Genomic DNA, 15857 nt, shown 5'->3' with positions numbered 1-15857 from the left:
CAGTTTCTGGTGGGTGGAAGGAAGAAGAAGGGAAAAGATAGCATTATATGGCATTTCTGGCTGCATTTTAAAAATCCTGTTTTAAATGTAAAAATTTATCAGAGCAAAAACTTTCCTGGTTCCTGCTGTGAGTTAAAGATCAGTTTGATGCTATGAAATCCAGAACAAATCTTTAATATAACCTCTCCCAAACCTGGAAGATTTCCTAAAGAACTAGTCTGTCAATCACTATTATTAGAAACATTATTAATTTTTATTCCATTACCTTAGTCATTTACTCTGATCTCTGAGCTCCCACAAGATGCTAGGCACTGGACAGGTCACAACAGCTGAATTTTCCAGACATCCAGACATGTCTTCAGACATTCTTCAAGACACCACCCAAGGATGGAAATCATATCTCTGATAAGCTTTGGGAGAGTCACAGCAAAGGGAGTCCCTGATCTCATTTGAGACACAATGAGAAAATCAGTACTATTACCTATTTAGATTCCTATGTAAAGGAATTAAATAATTAATATAATTTTTGTTTTCAATTGAACAATTAGTATCATTTAATATCACAAGATTGTGAAATGTTAATTTGGAAAAGTGCTTTAGAGAATATTTTGGTTAGCCTTATCTTTCAATCCAGAGTTTATTTAGAGCATAGATTTACTATTCTACTCTTTCTAGTTCCATCTTTTGGTTCTCACTGTGGGCTGGTGCATTGTACTTCTCAAGAAATTAGAAATCTGCCAGAACAACAAGTTCTAAAAAATTCAATTACACATTAAAGATTCACTGGCCCCTTTCTTAGCTGTTTTTGTTGTTCTAAACCATCCTGTATCCTCTGGTCTACTGCTTCCTTATATAGTGTGTAACAGGGGTTGAATTGGGTATACATTATGGAGCATTCTTGAGGATGGGACTATAAAGACCATCCAATGGAACTTCCCTGGGGTTGAGTAGAGTTCTCTCAGCCTATTCTAGTAACACATGTGCTTACCGTTTAACAGGAGAGTCAACACAGTACAGTGGAAATAATACTGGATTTGTAGCCAGAAGGCATGAGTTGAAATCCTATCTTTGCCAATTATTATCTAAGTGACTTTGGTTGAGTTATTTAATCTCTCTGGCCCTCAATTTTTTTCCTATATAAAGTGAGGGTATGACAATCTCTAAGGTCCTGCCCAGCTCTAAAGCTGTGATCCTGTGAGCTTTGGGATCGTGAATTAGTCTTCATGATGGTAGCAGGAGGGGGAAACTGTGTCAGCAATAGTTGGCCATTGAGCCAGGAAGAGTGGTCCACTCTAAAAGGAGCATGTTTACTTTTTTGTGTTCTTTTCTTCTCAAGTGTCGAGTGAATAGGATTCCTTTTTTAAAAAAATTTAGGGAATAAAATAAGCATTTCCATTAAAAAGTACAATAAAAAAGATGATTATACATAAAACTGCAAATTTACTATGCACAGCTTGCTATTCCTTTCAAATATACAACAAAATTATGCATAATTTTTTCCTTTTTTTCTTTTCTCCCTCTCCATTCTAGAGATGACTAGCATTAGACACAAATTGGTGTGTATATGTATAAATTATTCTATACATACTTTTAAAAATCAATTCTTTCTAGGGATGCAGATAATATCTTTCTTCATATGTCCTTTATGCTTAATTTGGGTATTTATAAAAGTTAAAAAAAAGTCTTATTTGCTCAAAGTCATTCTTAAAACAATATTGCTATTACTATATACAATGTTCTCTTGGTTCTGCTCATTTTGCTCTTCATTATTTCATGCAAGTTTTCCCATGTTTTTTCTAAAATCATTGAGTTTATCTTTTCTTATAGTAGAGTAGTATTCCAGGACAATTATATGCCACAACTAGTTCAGTCATTCCTCATTTGTTGGACATCCCTACAATTTTCAGTTCTTTACCACCATAAACAGAGCTGTTATACATATTTTGGAACATATAGGTTCTTTTCTTTTTCCCCTAACATGGGGCCTCTTTGAACTTCTTTCTTAGACTTCCCATCAGAAGTAGACTCTCTTCTCTCTTTTTCTTTTTCTTCCAGTTTCTTCTACTTTGTGCTTCTTTCCTTGAGCATGAGTAACTGAATAGCAATCCTGAGATGGACTTTGAGGCAATTTCATGAGCCCAAGAGGTCAATAATTCCTACAAAACACATAAGAGATAATTGACAATAGGAAGAGTTTTATACAACTAGACCCTTCTAAGATAAGATGAATAAGCTCACACCCTACCTGTTTTGTCAGGAGACATGGACCATGAGAGATTTGTTCAGACAAAGCAAAGCCAAGGTAAACACAAAATGCTAATCAGTAATCCCACTGTGCCTTCTATTTTAAATATAAATCTCTTGGGGGATTATAAATTATAAGTTATTGTTTCATGTATTAAGTTGATATCAGTGCATGCTTGTGAAGACCGAGTTAGCACCCTGGATGCCTTAGAATCAGCTGGAGTCAGGATAAGCAAAAGTCCTTGGTCTTTATTCTTGGTCTTTAGAGGTAGAAGTGAAGGAGATCGATGCAGGATCTCCGCAACCTGTCTTCTCCTTGTCTACCGCCAAAGTGACTCTGGCTTGTCTTACTCCATCCCCTAGTCCCTCCTACAATTCTCTGTATGCACCAAAAAATTGAGCCAGCAAAGAATAGTGGGAAGGGCCATTTTCCAAGCATATGCTAATAGAGTATTGTCCAATCAGTAATTAGCCTTAAATGCTCGGTTGTCTGATTCCAGTGCATCAACTCAGAGTTTTATCACTTTACACATGCTTATGAGTATTTTATGTTTTACACATTTATTTTGTGTAGAGCAAATAAAGAACTACTCTATTCCTGATTTGTATTATACATTTATTACCCTTCTAATCCCTTTTGGGAAGATCCCAGATCTGAGCCAAATATAAGCTTAAAGATATTTTCTCTAAGACTTCAAGGTAGGAGTGTGAAGAGCCAAACAGAATGAAAAAGGAGGCTGACCCTGCTCTTTAGAGACTGAGTTCCTCCAGAACTAAACCCACTCTACATAAATCCAGAATTGGTATTCTTTTGTTGGAGAGGCCATCCCCTTGGTACAGTGGGATCTGCTGTTACAAATAGTAGTTCCTTAAGGCAAATTATTGTTGTTGTTCAATTGTTCAGTCATCTCAGACTCTTTATAACCCCATTTGGGGTATTCTTGGCAAAGATACTAAAGTGATTTGCCATTTCCTTCTCCAGTTCATTTTATGAATGAGGAGCTGAGGCAAATAGGTTAAGTGATTTATCCAGATTCACACAGCTAGTAAGTGCCTGAGACCAGATTTTAATTTAGGTCTTCCTGACTCCAGGCCCAGTTCCCTGTCCAGTGAGCCATCCAGATCTTCCTATTAAGGAAAATAATAGATACTTATATATAAATATATATAAATTCTTATTAATTGATTAATTATATACTGCCATCCTAATAATGTTCCTAAAATATTACTTTAGTCATTCAAAAACTTTTAATACTTCCATTGCCCACAGAATGAAATCCAACCTACTTAGCCTAGCATTCAAGGTCCTTCAGCAACTGCCCCTATCTTATCTCTCCAATCTTTTCTTTCAATATTACCTAACATAAACATTCCTTGACAATACAACGAGCTCCCCCCATTTTGATCTTTATTGATACCATATATTTGTTTATACCAGTTTTCTCTATTCAGAATACCTTCTAATTTCTTCCTTCCTTCCTTCCATTCATTCACTCTTTTTCCTCTTCCCATCTTTCTTTCTTTCTACCTTTCTTCTTTACCACCTTCCTCCTTCCTTCCCTCCTTCTTTTCCCATCTTACTTCCCCCTTCCTTTCCTTCCTTCTTTTCCTCTTTCCTTCCTTCTTTTCTCCTTTCCTTGTTTCCTCCTTGCCTCCTTCCCTTCCTCTCTTCCTCCTTTCCTTCCTTCCTTTATTTTTACTTTCTTTCTCTTCCTTCCTTTCTTTCTTCCTTTCAGAACTGTTTTTAATTAAGCAGTTTTTAAATTAACAGCTATTCTTTAATCTGTTTTTCCTATGACCACTCATCAATAAAAAAAATTTCTAATCAAAACTGCACAATCTGGTAAAACAAATTTCCATATTAGTAGTGTCTTTGTATGAATTTTAAGTTCATAACCTCTTTGTTAGAAAGTGATTGGTAAGTTTAATTTTAATTCTGGTGAACTCATAGTTTATCAGTGCATTGATCAGACATCTAAAGTATTTCAAAATTGTTTTTCTGTATTATATTGCTGTATAAAACAGTGATTGCCCTGATGTTGCTCTCTTTGCTCTGTATCAGTTCATAAAGGTCTTTCCCCATTTCACCTGAAATTGTCCATTTCATCGTTTCTTGTGGCACAATAACATTCCATTACATTTATATACCACATTTGTTTAGCCATTCCCCAATAGGAAGACACACACTTAGTCTTTAATATCTGATTACCATGAAAAAAGCTGCTTATTTTTGTCCCTAAAGAACCTTTTTTTCTTTCTTTGATTTCTTTCTTCCCACTTCTTTCTATATTATCTATATCCTACTTATTCTCCTATCATAAAATCTCAGGATTGGAAGGATCTTCAGAGGACATTTAATCCAAAATATACTTGAACGGGGGAACCATTTATAGTATTCCTGACATGTATCCATCCAATCTTCACATGAAGATCTTTAGCAGTAGAGAAATCATTACTTCCCACAGTATTTATTCATTATTCAAAATTACATTTATTTATTCAACAAACCCTTATTAAGCCCATTTCTATGCAAAACATTGTTCTAGGCACTTGGAGAAGATAAATACTTTAAGTAAGATACTATCCTTTCCTTCAAGGAGTTTATAGTCTAGGATGGCAATATGACATAATATAGAACATATTAAATAAATAAGTACTATTATGTGATAAGTTGGGGAATGGAACAAGCATTTATTGTTTGCTATATTTCTTGTCTGCTATGTGCCAGGTAATGTGCTAAGTACTTTATAAATATCATTTTATTATATCTTCACAACAATCCTCTGAGTTAAACGCTATTATGACCCTCATCTTATAGATGAAGAAATTAAGGTAGAGGTTAAATGACTTGCCCATGGTTACATAGCTAGAAAGTATCTGTGGTTAGAAATGAATGCAGTTCTTCCTGACTGAAGGCCCAGAGCTCTACCACTTAGCTGCCTTTAGGAAATTACATTAAAGAAGTACAAAACAAAATGGTGTGTAGAGGAATAAGGTACATATTGATAGGAAATCAGCAGAGAGAGGGAAGGAGGACATTTCTAGCATAGTGGTAATAAAAAAAACATTGAAAGAGGTGAGAAAGCAGGGGATGTTTGGGGGATAGAGGGTGGTCTAGTTTACCTGAAGTGTACTAAATATATATGCATATATATTATATATATGAAAGAAATATGAGATTTTTTGATGTTCACTTATTTCAGTCATGTATGGCTTTCTGTAACTCCATTTAAGAATTTTTTACAAACACACTAGAATGGTTTGCCATGTTCTTCTCCAGCTCATTTTACAATTGAGGAAACTGAGATAAAGAGAAAACTAAGTGACTTTTACAGGATCATACAGCTAGTAAGTGTTGAGATCATATTTGAACTCAGGAAGATGTCTTCCTGCTTTCAGATCTGGCATTTTATCCACTGTACCACAAACATGAGATAAGACTGAAAAATTGAGTGGTACCACATTGTGAAAGTAATTGAATTTCAGGAATATAACTTTACAATTTCCTCAGTCATCCATATGGAGCTACCATATATTTTTGAGCAGAAAAATGACATGTCTTGATCTATTCATAAGGAAGAATAGTCTGACAGCAGGATGAAGGATGTATTGGAGCAACCAGGGAGTAGAGGCAGTAATCCCTATTTGGAGCCTATCTCTATAGTCCAAGTGGGTGGTGATGAGGGTGGTAGCAGAGGGAGTAGAAAGGAGGAGATGGATAGTGGATGATGGAGATATTTAAAGATGGATTATTCAGAAATTGGTGACAGCTGAGATTTACAAGGTGAGGGAGAGGGAAGATTCCAGTTTTATACCAAGGTTTCAAACTTCAGAACCTAGGTGAATGAATGTGCCTCAGATAGAAACTGTCAGGGAAGAAAGACCAGCACATTTGGAGGTACAAAGAAAATTTATTTTGGTTAAAATAAATTTTAGATTCATGGGGGTACATGCAAGCTGAAATATCTTGTTGGCTATTCAAAGGTTCATTTCTAGAGCTCAGAAGAGAGGTCATAGCCAAAGATATACATCTGACAATTTTTTTCTTTTTGTATGGAGGGGATAAATGAAACTATGAAATTGAATGAGTTGCCAGAAGAAATCATCTAAAAGGAGAAGGAAAGAGGATCAAAGACAAAACCTTGAAGAATACTCAGTTTAAAAGAGCAGGAAGTAGGGTAAGAATCTAGCAAAGGAGTCAGAGTAGAATTTAGGAAACCAAGAGAATGTGATATCTCTAAAGTCAAAGGGACAGTCTTAGCATTAGGAAATCTTTTCTTCAAGTGAGCCAAAATAGGTTTTTAAGTAATTTTTACCCTGTGCTTCTAGTTTTGTCTTCTGGGTCTAGGTAAAATAAATTGGATGTTTCTTCCACTTAAAGGAAGACCTTTTCAAATACTTGTAGTTGAATTTCTCAACATCCTTAAACTTTCTCTTCTTCAGGCTACATTCTTCAACTGAAGCTTCAACTGATTCGTTGTGACCTGTTCAATCCCCAGCTATCTTGGTGAAGCTTCAATGTCTATATTCCTTGTATATAGCATGTTTCTAGTGTCTAGCATATATTTTGGGGCAAGGAAGTTAATCTAGGGTCCCTGTTCAGTTGAATCTCTCACTCCACTTAATAAAACTGCAGGGTGTGGGAGGCAGATATAAAAAACAAAAGTTTCTTTCACATTGGAATAGTTAGATGCCACAGAGTAGGTGGCAATGACTTAACTATACATGTACTGTAAAAGCCACTAGGACTATGCTTATCAAGGATTGTGCTAACATTCTCTATTTCATAGACTAAGTCTCCAAGAAAAGATTTTTCTCATCCTCATTGTCTTATTTCACCTTCACCCTAGAGTAGAAACCTGGAAGAAAATCTCTAAAACTAGTTTGGGAATAGTTTGTGTCTAGGGTTTCCCCAAAAGGGATTGACAGTATTTTTCCTATAAAGATCCTCAATGTACTCAGACAAACTGAAACCTAGAAAGACCTTAGCTTAAAAGGGTTAGAGTCTTCTACTTCATCCAAGGCCATCTCCACTTGTCACTAGCTATATCTTATCATTGGACCTAGATAGCTCTGGAGAGCTATCTCTCCTGGAGGAGAGAGTGAAGCAGGTAACTTTGCACAGCCTTAACTCACCTAAATCCTATTCACTCGAAGGTCAAGACATCAGCCTACTGATGTCAATGGTCCCTTTCACGAACTAGGAACAAATAACAACAAGCAGTCACATTAGCCCATTTTAAAAAGTGGATACCCATCCTTTCAGATTTTGAGAGTAGAATTTTTCACTTTGTAAAAGGTGTGAGACCTCACTGTGGTCCACATTCTGAGTGTTTTATTCTTAGACTGTAAAGGCTGTGAAATAGGATGCCCATTCAACAGCTTATAAAAGAAATATAAAGAAGTGTTTATTTTCATTGCTCCTTTAGGAGATGTGAAGAAGTTTCTCCATCAATTGGTGATATTATAGGCTGACAGATCCCCTGTAGCTTTTAAAAAACAAGAAAACCAATTCTTCATCACATTTCTGAGGGAGTTACCTGTCAGTTAATAGTCATTACTAGCAGTCTGGAAGAGAGCTCCTTTTTTTGGAGAACATAGCCAGTTCCTGAGAGATCATTCTTTTCCTCTTTTCTTATTTCTCTCCTTAATTTGGGAGTATGGATTGTTAGTGGAGAAGGAATATTTCTCTTCTTTTCTCTTTCCGTGAAGAAATACTATAGGATTCTTTAGGGTTGGGGGATGCCCTACCCATCAAAAAACAGACTCAGGAACTCCCATGGAGCAATATACCCAGCAGAGACACTGTATTCAAAGAAAATAATATAAGGTACCAACGAGAGAGAGAAAAGCCTTCAGAGCCTTGCAGAGTCAAAAGTGCAAGTCGCTGGGACCATGTGTGTTCCCTGCACAAATGTCTCACTATTGTGTATTCTATGTCTGTACTTAGTCTTTCCATAAATGATGAGTGTATTTGAGGGAGAGTGTGGTTTGTACTCTGTTAGAGATACCCATTAAAGCAAGTTGCAGGCTTTCTGTCACAGAGCCTTCTCCTGCCTTTCCATTGGTAAAAATTGAAATTTACTCCTAATTTCCTTGGAGCAATGGGGAAATTTGTTTTCTGTTCAATTTTTGAATGGAACACACTATTGAGTCACAGAACCTCCTTTTAGTGTTTTATAGACACTGGACATAGAGATGGTATGACGTTAATAAGGCAAGAAATCTGTCAAAGCTTAAAAAAGCCAAGGTCTCCCACTGCATCCGGGCATCTCTAGTTGTCCTGATCTATATCTTGCCAATGAACCCTGATGACTCTGGAGGAGAAAGTGAAGTTGGTGACTTTGCATAGTCTTCCCTCCTCAAAGCCAATTCACTTACTTATCATGACATCACCTCCCTGATGTTATGGGTCTCTTCAAGAATGAAGGACAAAAACCAATTCCATTATTGAAAACAAATCAATTCAACAATGAAACAAAAATCTTACTGTCTTCTGTGCTATTAAAGAAAGGTGTGTCTTGCTTTATGTAATAGGTTTATGCCTAGAACCTCATAAGTAAACTAAATGTTTAAAAATGAAATCCTATTTTTTTCATTGATTTTCATGATTATTTCTTCAATGCTGCTTCATCTTCTGTAGATACCTAGTACTTCAGCTTCATCTCCCTGCCTCTCTATCAAGATGGTGACATGGAAATAAAGTTGCAACAGTGGATCTGAAGACTTCAAGAAAATCTTTCTCCTTCTTTAAAAGAAGGATCCACCATCTATCAAATATGATCTCCTTAGAGTGCATACCATGTACAAACAGAGGTGGCTTAGCAACTGACTTCACTGTTTCCAAGAATAATAGGTAAGTCCTTGGGAAGGGTGACCATTCATTAACAGGTACCACAAACCCTGGCAACTCTCCTTTTCTCTTGACAGAGAAATTTTCTTCATCATATCATACTATACCGTAAATTTCCAAAGGGTTTTATTTGGAGGATTGTAGCTGTTAATTGAATTGCTCTCTCCTTTGATTGATTATCTAGCTAGCTATCCATCTATATATCTATTTCAATCTCTAGAATCTCACTATGTGTCTGTCTGTCTGTCTATCTATCTATTGGTCTATCTGTCTGTTTCATGTTCTCTCTCTTCTATTATCTGGAAGCTAGAAAGGTTGCTCTCCTCCTGGATTACAACATTCAGCATGGGGTGAGTACAGATCACTGAGGAAGCACTGAATCCATACCAAGGACTTTGGGCTTTTTCTTTTTCTTCTTTTTAAGCTCTAACACATCTTTCCTGTGCTCCTTGTATAAGGTAACAAGAGAGATGATTTATTTAGCACACAGCAGGCAGCTGCTTAGAAGAAGTGAAAGTTTTTACAGGATCATGTTCATTTTTCAGGGCCTCCTAAAGACCTATATTTATAAACAAACCGCCCTGAGCTTCAGGGGACATTTTTCATACTCTACCATGATTTTTAATCACCAGAAGCTTTTCCCCAATTCCTCCCTTTCACATCCATCTGAAAGCTCAGTACCTTGGAAAACCTTTTATCTTTCAAGATTCACAAAACATCACCAGCCTATATCTTCTAGAAAAAAGAAATTGGGAAGGAAACTGAGGCCCAAGTGCAAAAGCTCAGTCAGATGTTATACTGAGCTTTAAGATATGTCCAGGAATTGGAGACTCACAAAGGAAAAGAATGCAGTCTTTAATTTCCCTTGGTTACCAGCATCAAGGACATCTTTCACCATGTCTAATTGTTTTATTACTACAATTTAAGGTTAATTTCCTTAGATTTTTATCCTTTCATTCTGAGATTTTCATTATTCTTACAATAACTTATGGAATAGAATCAATCCCAGAAATTACCTAAAATTTATAGAACCATATTGGAAAGGGGGCTTATAAGGGGTTGTTAAGTTCAATCTGTCCATTATTATAACCTTTTTTTATGTGGGATGTTTTAAGGGAGGCTGAGGCAAAATGAAGGAGGAGGAAGTGGTCAAATACAGATGAACTTCATATTATACAATGGGATTATAGGTTTTTGAGTTGGAAGAAAGCTTGGGGGAATACCCATGCAATTGATTCTCACTCTACAATTGAGAAAATTGAGGCCAGGAGAAGGGAAGTGATTTCTCCATGTTAAAACCCATTGAAAGTAACAGAGCTGGGACTCAAAGCCTGGTTCTCTGGCTTCATTTCCAGTATTCTGTCCATATATCCTCATTAAATGTGTTAAGAGATATTAAAGATAAATAAAGATCTTGTATATAGAATCCTATTTTAAAGGCATTAAGAAAATTCACTAAGTAAATCTGCTTTATTTATAGCTTTTGTTTTCATATAACTTCATTCTACTTCACCAAGAGAACTATCTCTTATAATAGTTTTTCTTTCTTATTAAAGGGGAAAATGTTTGGGAAAACTAGTCAACCAAGTCTGCCATTATATTCAGTGTCCAAAGCCTAGTCTCCTCCCTCTTCAAAGAAGATAAAGGGTTTCATCTTTGGGGTCAGGCTTGGTCATTATATTTATTGAATTTTCAGTTTTGATTTGTTGTTGTCCTTACATTTGTATTGTTATGGATATGATAGATAGTGTTTTCCTGCTTATTTCACTTTACATCAATTCACATAAATCTTCTAATGTTTTTCTATTTTTTTCATATTCATCATATAATTCACTAATATTTCATGAATTCTTATGCCACAATTTGTTTAGTTATTCCTCAATCAATGGACATCCACTTCTTTCCTTTCTAGGTCTTTATTACAACAAATATACATGTGCCATAAAAATTTCCACATATGTAAGATTCTTCTTTCTATTTTTGAATTTCTTGGGGTTATATTCCTTATGGTGAGAGTAAATTAATCATTTTCTTAGCATAGTTTCAAATTGTTTTCCAAAATAGTTAGAACCATTCTCCGCAACAGTGTATTAGTTCCTGTATTTCTACAATCTTTTAAAATTATATTTATTCTTTTGTGAAGTCCTATTTTTAGTAGGTATGAAGTAGAGTTCATTTTAAATAAATTTTTAAAAAGTGAATCAGTGTTTCCAAATTTTTCTTTTGTGTAAATCTATATTTATGTGCAGAGTGAGTGGAGCACCTCTTACCAGTAACTTCACCAATTCGTGTTACCTTTTCCTTGTATGTATTCTAGCAAAATCATTTCATTCATAGAGAGAAGAGAAGAGATAGGACTGGGTCTGTTTAAAGATTTGTTTTCTAAGCCCAGAATTACTGGAGGCAATAGAGTCTTGTTAAAGTTCAGCCAGCATTTGTTGTAAACTTGCTTTGTGTCCAATAGGGGAAACTTTCTCAGTCACCTCAGCTGCTATGAACTAAAGCTACATAGTCATTATTTCAGCTCCAAGAGCAGATGCTGCACTTCCTGCATTTGAGTTCCAGCTCAAACACATAAACTGTAGGACTCTTGAGTAAATCAACTAATAGCTCTAATTCACAGTTTACACATCTATAGCATGAGGGTATAATAATATTTTCACAACTACCTCAAAGGGTTTTCATGAAGAAAGTATTTTACAAATGTCAATATTTCAATAAGTGAGCAATCATTATTTAACATTACAAGAAGCATAACACCCTGGCCTAGGAAGATGGGAGTACTACTGTTTTCTGCTCTTCTAAATTTGAGGTGTAATGCTCACTTCTTGCTGCCATCTTTCAGGAAAGGGATTGATATGCTGGATAGTACCAGAGGGACCAAAAGAATGGTGATGAGCCTTGAGTTCATGCTATATATGAGGACCACATGGAGACTGAACTACGAATAATTAGACTGAAGCAAACTATTTTAGTTTAGAAACCACCATCCTTCCAGTCATCTAAGTTTAAAAATATCTACATTCAGTTAATTGGAAGTCTGATTCTACCTTTATAACATCTCTTGGATCTGTTTCCTTCTGTTCACTTACATGGTTATTACCTTCACAAGGATTCATCTCCACTTCCCTGGACTATTCCAGTAGCTACCTTATCTATGTCCTTTCTTCTCTAATCCATCCTCCATATAGCTGCCAAATTGATCTTTCGAAGTCTTCATTTTATGTAACTCCTTTGCTAAAAAAAAAATCTTCAATGGCTTCCTAATGCCCCTAGGATAAAATACATCATCCTCAGTCTGACATATAAAGTTCTTGTTATCTGGTTTCAACCTATCTTTCCAATTTTATTTCATATTACCATCCTTCTTGTACTCAGCCAAACTGACCTTCTAGCTATTTCCCAAACTTGACATTTCATCTCCGGTCTCCATGTCTTTGCTTAGACTGTCTCTCATTCCTGGCATGCATTCACTGCTCACCCCATCTCTTAGACTTTCTATTTTCCTTTAAAGCTACATTCAAGGGCCATTTCCCTCATGAAGCCTTTCTTGACTCTCTCTTTTTCATCCTCAGCTGTTAATTTTGTTGTTTCCATGTTCTGTTTCCGTATTTTTGTATATGTGTATATATACATATATCTTTTCATCCCTATTCCCACCCCAAGCAGTAGAACTGAACCTACTTTAAGGCAAGAGGGAAATTATTCCTTCCTTTATTCCTCCCTTCCTACTTCTTTTCCTTCCTTCCTTCCTTCTTTCATTTCTTTTTTCCTTCCTTCTTTCCTTCCTTCCTCTCTTCCTCCCTCCTTCCCTTTCTTTGTTTCTGTATTGTCAATGCTTTGCACAAAGTATGTGCTGAAGAATGTTTATTGAATTGAATTAGGGAGGTACATATTAATTGTCTTAAAGTTTTTAAGAAGTTGTTTAGTCAAAGAGAGATTAAACTTTTTTTCTTGGCCTAGGGATCAGGAATAAGAATAATGGCTAGAAGCGACAAAAAGGCAAATTTAGACTTGATATAAGGACAATGACTGGAGCTATCTCAAGGAAGAATTGACCACTAAGGGAATAAAAATAATAGCAACATGTGATAGAGATCATTATCATCATGTATTATTACATACTCTTTTACCAGATTTGAATTATTATTATAACTGATATTCATATTATACATTAAAGTATATAAAGTAATTTTTTTATACTTTGTTTAATTTAAGGTGATGAGTTCCCCTTTACTAATGGTCTTCAAGCAAAGGCTAGATAACCCCTTATTGGGTATGCTATAGACATTAAACTAGTCTGTGAAGCTCTCACCTCTACATTCCTATAATTCTTTGAACTAGGTTTCTGACTTTCAAGATATATTTCTTGAAGTCTCCCTGGCCTTCCAAAAGAATTTGCTTCTAGGGATTTCTAAGAATGCTGAACTGTCTTTAGCCATTAGGACTCAATTGAGGTCTGCCTGGTTTAGAGAATTCTCTGTCTGAGTTTCCCCATCCCTCCCCTTCTCATTGTCTCTGGAGATTTCAGTGAAATCTAAGAGTGTGCCAGTAAGTTTTAATCCCCAGATGCCTTTTCTCACTGAACTAAGACTGTTGATACAACAGAATTTCAGGAACAATTAGCCATTCTCGTGTCTATGCTCTATAAATATTCATTTGGGGATTATTATAAAAGGTGCTTTTTAAAATACGTGGTCCATTTGAAGGAACTTGAGCAGCTATCCAAATTAAAGTAGCCAAATTGAAACAGATTGTTGATAGGATGAAAAAAATTGTGGCAAAGATGATTTTTACTCATTAAGCCAGATTGGGGAGGGGGAAGGAGAGCAAGGATGAAGGGTGGAAGTGAAGACAGATGGACAAATAAAGAGACAGAGATTGAAATAGCAAGACAGAGATGGAGAGAGCAGAATCCTAGATTTTTTTAAATTTAGAGTCATTTCCCTCCCTCCTTATTTCCTATGTTTAACCAAAAGTCAATAAGATGTATGCAAGGATCTTTAGCCATTTTTTCCTGTCATGGACATAGGTTAGTAAAATCTATGTCTCTCTTCTCAGGGAAAAAAAATGCTTTCAAATATACAAAAGAAAATATATAGGTTATAAAGGAAACCACTTATACTGATATAGTTATCAAAATGTTATTAAAATAAGTTTATAAAGCCCAGGCTAAGAATCCATATGAGATACATTTTTTTAGTATTGAACTTAGAATTCTGGCAAAAGCTCCACTGATCTCAGCATCCCTTTGGCAAGAGTCATGTGAAATTCAGAAAGAGCTTGAAGTTGAAAGCCTACTGCTGATTCCCAGCTACCTGTCTTTAAATATGGAATAATTGGAAAAAAAGAGGCTAAATAATAGGATCTATACTTGGGCCTAAACCTCATTAACCTTTGCACCTATCCCTACTCCTAATAGTCCTTTGTCACTTCTAAATTGGGTTCCAGCCTTAAGACTTAAGACTCACCCAGAACCAGAGGATGAAGTCTGGAAAGAAGCCCAGTTTAAGAACCCCCTGAGTTAGAGGAAGAAAAATTTCCCATTATATCATTATTTTCATCTCTGTCTCCTGCCTCCTTGGCTTCTTCCAAACCCGAGCTAAAATCTGAATTTTTATAGGAAATCTTTTTTTTTTTTTTATGTTCTCCCCAATTGTAATCTCTTTCTCCCATCAGGTTGCTTCCTGGCTGATTGATTGTATAATCCCCCTCTCCCATCATATGGCTTCCTGGCTGATTGGTTATGTCTGGGTATTGGACTTCTAGGCACTCTTTAGATGTAGCATCAGCTGCCATCATACCCCAAGTATTTTTTTTGTCTTGGGCCCTGGGGCTGGACCCCTCATCCTGTTTCCCTGAATCAGTCTACATTCTGAGGCCCAATGGAAACCTCTGTTGCATTTTGGACATGGGTTTTGGGTCTTGTTCTCCCACCCTGTTTTCTCACTCTGTCTCTATGCCAACACTGAGCTTTTAGATGCCCTACTTTACCACACTGAAAGCATTGATGAGTCTCTTTGGAAGTCCCTTGCCAAAAGGGATCCTGTCTTCCCATGTTTGGATCTTGGGAAGTCTGCATCAAAGCCTGGCTATAAAAGGCATTTGTGGCCACTGTGGCACAGTGTCTTATGATCTCTTTTAAAAGAGCATCCTTGTGTAGTCCTAGTATAATTTTTCTACAAACCTCATTAGCATTTTCTTTAATAAGTTGCCTTATCATAATGTCTGTTACTGCATTTTCTCCTTTAATTCATACAACAGCTGTTTGCAAACATCCCACAAAATCAGCAAAGGGTTCATTTTGGCCCTTGTGTTATTTTTGTGAAGGCTTCACCCTTATTGTTTTTATTGAGGAGAGAAGTCCATGCTTTAATAGCAGCAGCAGCAATTTGCTCATATGCTGCTAAGGGGTAATTAATCTGTACTGAAGTTTCTGCATAAAAACCTACACCTGTTAGTTTGTTACAGGTGATTGCAGTATGAACTCCACTATGACTATTTTGTTGGGCTTGTATCCTACAGAGCTCACTATATTCAGAAAGCCACAACAAATTTTGTCCAGGTTCAAAGCATGTCCTTGTTATAGATTTCCAGTCCCTAGGGGTTAAGATTTCAAAAGCCAAATTCTCTAATAACATCTTAACATAAGCTGATGTACCTCCAGAGAAAGTACAAACCTTTTTCGAGTCTTTGAGGATTTTTGTATCAAAAGGAGCGTATTTTCTGCTTTCTTGACCTGAAGAGTTAAACTCTGGAA

General features: G+C 36.1%; 1 pseudogene; it reads right to left on the bottom strand.

Annotated features, from left to right (window-relative positions):
• Positions 1-6918: 6918 nt before the first annotated feature.
• On the bottom strand, positions 6919-7039 carry LOC111718580 (annotated as a pseudogene).
• Positions 7040-15857: the final 8818 nt, after the last annotated feature.

The sequence above is a fragment of the Sarcophilus harrisii genome, chromosome 2 (genome assembly GCF_902635505.1).
Source record: "Sarcophilus harrisii chromosome 2, mSarHar1.11, whole genome shotgun sequence".
Taxonomy (NCBI): domain Eukaryota; kingdom Metazoa; phylum Chordata; class Mammalia; order Dasyuromorphia; family Dasyuridae; genus Sarcophilus; species Sarcophilus harrisii.
Note: the sequence above shows the minus strand (reverse complement) of the source record. Positions and strands in the feature narration are given on the sequence as shown.